General features: G+C 36.6%; 1 long non-coding RNA gene across 1 annotated transcript; it reads right to left on the reverse strand.

Annotated features, from left to right (window-relative positions):
• Nucleotides 1-289: 289 nt before the first annotated feature.
• On the reverse strand, nucleotides 290-2,133 carry LOC144240206 (uncharacterized). Its single transcript, XR_013337644.1, has 3 exons — nucleotides 2,039-2,133; nucleotides 1,630-1,695; nucleotides 290-431 (listed from the first exon to the last, which is right to left on the reverse strand). It is a non-coding gene; the product is annotated as an uncharacterized LOC144240206 (long non-coding RNA).
• Nucleotides 2,134-5,006: the final 2,873 nt, after the last annotated feature.

The following is a 5,006-nucleotide window of genomic DNA, read 5'->3' on the forward strand; positions in this document are numbered from 1 at the left end:
CAGCAGGAAAATAGGAAGTGGGTTTGAAAACATTAATAATATCTGAATACAACTCCTTAAGCTGATTGTTCCATAGATGAACCAAGGCATATATTGTCCTCGCAAACCAGAGCTCTCCAAGAAGTCCAGGTGGACACATTGTTAACGTTTCAAATATAGAAGTTAAGAGGAGGGCTTATTTAGGAAACAGGATTTGCTCACATGGGTAGATCTTTGCCTTCTCCTTGAATAGTTTAGATTGGCTCATTAGCCACTAAACATAGTCTAAATAGCACAGATACAATGGGGGCAAAAAAGATAACTTAGGTTTTATTAGTTATAAATCAGTTGTAGAAAGATAGATTGGTTCAGAAGGGTCCTGTGATTTGGTTAGAAGAACTAAATGTTGACAGTGAACTTCAGGAGTCATCTTCTTTCCTTAGTTTCCTCATCTATAAATCAAAGAGAAGATTTTATATTATCTTGAGGGGTACTTTAAGCATACTTTGATCTGTGTTGATAAGGAAAAATTGAGATAACTCAGCACTAGATAAATCAACTTCGTCTGTTTCCCCTGAGAAGAATGCATGCTCCTTTGCTTGAAGAAGAAATTGAAACTGCAGTATATCAAGTAACACAAAATGTGTTCTGAGCAGTTATGCAATATCATGGGATTAGCTTAATCATAGCACACATTTTAAAAGTATACAGATGTGTCTATTGTTATTCATCAGAAGTATTCATCTTTCCTCTTTCAAATGCTATATCGTTGTGAAATTTATTCATTCATTCAGCCAATATTTATTGAGCACTTACTATGTCCCAGACACTGTGCCAAATGCAAGTTAGTGAACAGAAAAGACCAAAAAATACCCCTCTGCCTTCATGAACTTTACACTGTAATGGGGAAGGCAGATGATGAACAATACAAATAATTAACACTATGTCAGATAGTGGTAGATGGAGAAAAAGAGACGGGGTGTGCAGTGTGTGTGTGTGTGTGTGTGTGTACCCTCACGTACACATTACAAATAGGTTGGTTAGGGAAGGCTTTGCTGAGAAAGTGAAATTTGCGACAACACCTGCAAAAGGTGAGGGAGGGAACCATGCCAACATCTAGGAGAGAAGCATTTCAGGTGTAACACAAAGAAAATGCAAAACCCCGAGGCAGGAACATGCTGGACATTGTAGAGAATAGCACAATATTGCTGCATGCCCTCAAAAATATCAAACTATTTCTTACTCATCATCTATATGACGTTCTTTATTTTCTCCTGAAGTTTACCATCTAGTAGGGCTAGATAAGCTTATAAACAAGAGCAATTGAATAAAAATATGTAGGAGCCATGAGAGTTTGTTAAGGGCACAGTGTTCCCTCAAGTAGAAGGAAGTAGTCAATTCTATATGGGAGGTCAGGAAAGAATTCATACCAAGTCTGTTCCTACCCCAATTTGCATCACAGATGGCTCTTAATACTTTCTCTCTTTGCAGACACTTAGGTTAAGGTGAACTCTTATATGGCTTTAAATATGTAAGGAATGGCATGAATATGCTGGAAGATTTTTCTTCAGTTTTTGTGGAAGAGAGTAAGGAAAAGGAAATGATGATTTACTAGATGCTATATGAGGCACTTTATGCATATGGTCTTACTTTGTTCTCACCAGAGTGCCACATGGCTGTCTTGGACCTTGTTTTAGAGATGGTAAAACTTAGGCTCTGAAAGATAAAGTATCCTCAATTACAAAGTGAATAAATGTCTGAGGCAAAATTCAAATTCAGCTCTTCTTCTTCACTTGCAGTATGTATATTCCTCTCTATCTTTACTCATCCATGGTTCCATCGTCAAATGGGGACTTTGAGATACTATGAGATATAAGTGGAGGTAACACATGGATCATATATTCTTAAGACTGAAATTGCCTGTAATAAAGGTTAAGCCCAAAGTTAAGAGGCCTGACTTCAAATTTTTCTGACAATTCCAAAAAATAACAAATAGCACATGCTAAGTACTGAGTACTTTACCTAACACACACACACACACACACACACACACTCCTACGTTTGGGGTGGTTACTATTATTTCTCATATATAAAGTGCTCTCTTCTTTAGTTATTCCTCGAAACATGGATGTGAAGAAGATACTACTGCCTTCATTTGGGAGATGGTTTATCCATTCCATTCTAGAATCCTCATTGTTAGTATTCATGGGATTCATTTTATTATCTAACAACCTGCATGGTTGAGAATGTCCTTTTTTATGTCATATCTAAAATACCTCTTCTTCTCCACTGAAGCTATTTTTTACTCTTCTTTACATATTAGTATATACTTGTACATGGCTAGATTCTTAACTGGAGGGAAAACAGTGAGAATTTATTGGTAGTGTCTTATCTTTCTAACTCAAGGCTCATTGCATATCCTGACATCTTGCTCTTTTTGTTGCTTGTTGGTGACTCTTCCCTCTCTGATTCTTTATGTAACTATCTGAGATGTCTCTGAAATATCATGCCTGAGATATGATATATATTGATTGTTTAAATATGTAGTTCACATTTAAATCTGTCATAAATCATAAAAGATTATACTCTTATATTTATGGATAAATATATCAAAAATTTTTCGTAGTATCAGCCCAACTGAAAGCCTACAATTTTTTTTTTAATTGAGTGAGTGAGTCCCAAGCAGGCTCTACGCTCAGCATGGAGCTGGATGTGGGGCTAATCCCATGACCTTGTGATCATGCATAACTTGAGCTGTAATCAAGGTTCAGATGCTCAACCCATTGAGCCAGCCGCCCCTGAAAGCCTACAATTTTATCCTCACAATCAAACACTTTAGTGTGTATAACATTTTTTTGTGTTCAGTTTTTATTTTAAAGGTTTATGTTTCAACTTTCTTTTTAAAAATAGTTTCTAAAATCTTACATGTGATGAGACTAAGTAAGAACTACTAGAACTGGGATTACCTTGTCTTTGATTTAAGGAAACATGCTCAAATTCAGCTACTTGCCCCACTTTGGTACCTCAAATGTTTATTAATTTGTGGTTTGTATCTAACGGAGAAAGGGGAAAATATTTACATTGTGATATGTGAGGAGAATGAGGCTTAAAAAGATTAAATAACTTTTTTCAGGTATAAAAGGTACAAACTAAAGTAGTAAGTCAGCTTCATTGAATATTTCCCAGGAACTAGGCATTCTATTAAGTCTTCTACATGTATTAATTCATTCAAAGCTCACAATAGCCCTATAAAATAGGTAGTGTTATTTCCAGGTTACACATAGAGAAACTGAGGCATAGAGAAATTAGGGAACTTACCCAAAGACATAACTACTAGAAAAGATTATCTAAGTAATTTATCCTTACCATCTGACTTTTAACTACTGTGCTGTACATTTGTCATAAGAGACAGGTATAGCATTTTAAAATACTGATTTAAAAACAAATGGAACTTTAGAACTGCTAATATATGTAGTACAGTTATTGATTGTAAAAACTTTTCTTTGTTCACAAATGAATAAGTGTCGTAACTTCCTATAGAATTACACATGCCAAATAGTCCTTCCTTACATTCGGTGATGAATAGGAAAACTAACATACATAGTTATTAAAGAAGAATTTCAAGATGAAATAAGAGAGGTAGAGATAGTTTGACAGAACCCTAATTAGAGACAAAAGACAGCTTATCTGGGAATCAATGCAATATATTTATCCATCCCTTTAGCAAAGGCAGTGGTGGAAATGTTTGAACCTTGATTTCTTACCTGGAAAAGTAGAACACTAAGAAATGATTATGATTTTTCTTAACAAAAGACTTAATGAATTAATACCATAAATAAAGCTTAATTATTAATTTCTATGTCTCAAAACCATCTCTAAGGAAAAGGATGTTTGAAGTGAAATTTGAAGAAATGTGAGACCCACATTCAGAATGCTTTCTTTTTATTTCATAAAGCGAAGAATCTGAGCACCTGACAGCAAAGAACTATCCAGTCCACTTTTGTCTGAATGAAGTGTTCTCCTAGCCTTTTTTTTTTTTTTAATGTTTTATTTATTTCTAGGAGAGAGAGAGAGACAGCGTGAGCAGGGGAGGGTCAGAGAGAGAGGGAGTCACAGACTGAAACAGGCTCCAGGCTCCGAGCTGGCAGTCAGCACAGGGCCCGACGCGGGGCTCGAACCCACGAACCGCGAGATCATGACCTAAGCGAAAGTCAGACGCTTAACCGACTAAGCCACCCAGGCGCCCCAGTGTTCTCCTAGCCTTAAGGTCATTGTCTTTCCTTTAAAGGTAAAAATCCTTTTTTTAAAAAAAATATATTTTAAATATAAATCCATATATTTAATTCATGGCAGCCAGTGTTTAGGCATAATAACTTACTACATTTTTTTTAAATGTTTTATTTATTTCTAGGAGAGAGAGAGAGACAGCGTGAGCAGGGGAGGGTCAGAGAGAGAGGGAGTCACAGACTGAAACAGGCTCCAGGCTCCGAGCTGGCAGTCAGCACAGGGCCCGACGCGGGGCTCGAACCCACGAACCGCGAGATCATGACCTAAGCGAAAGTCGGACGCTTAACCGACTAAGCCACCCAGGCACCCCACTTACTACAATTTTTATGTTACTGAAGCCTTCTTCTCTATCATCCCTCATCATTTTGCAATCTTTTTCAAAAAAATGTTGTCATTATCCTCCAGGAACTTAGCTAAGGGAAATGAAACTTGTTCTCCTTTTTTATTGTTAATTTTACAGGAGAGAAAGAAAGGGGGGTGGAGGGAGAACTTGAGCTGGGCGTGAGGCAGAGGAAAAGAGAACACAGAGCCTGTTGTAGGGCTCGATTCCATGACCCTGGGATCATGACCCGAGTTGAAACCAAAAGTTGGACACTCAACAACTGAACCACCTAGGTGCCCCAAAACTTGCTTTCCTATTTATTTATTTATTTATTTATTTATTTATTTATTTATTTATTTATTTATACTTTCCTTTCCATTTGAAGTATAAACTTTATTTATACTCCCTCCCTAAACAA

The sequence above is a fragment of the Crocuta crocuta genome, unplaced genomic scaffold (genome assembly GCF_008692635.1).
Source record: "Crocuta crocuta isolate KB4526 unplaced genomic scaffold, BGI_CrCroc_1.0 scaffold176, whole genome shotgun sequence".
Taxonomy (NCBI): domain Eukaryota; kingdom Metazoa; phylum Chordata; class Mammalia; order Carnivora; family Hyaenidae; genus Crocuta; species Crocuta crocuta.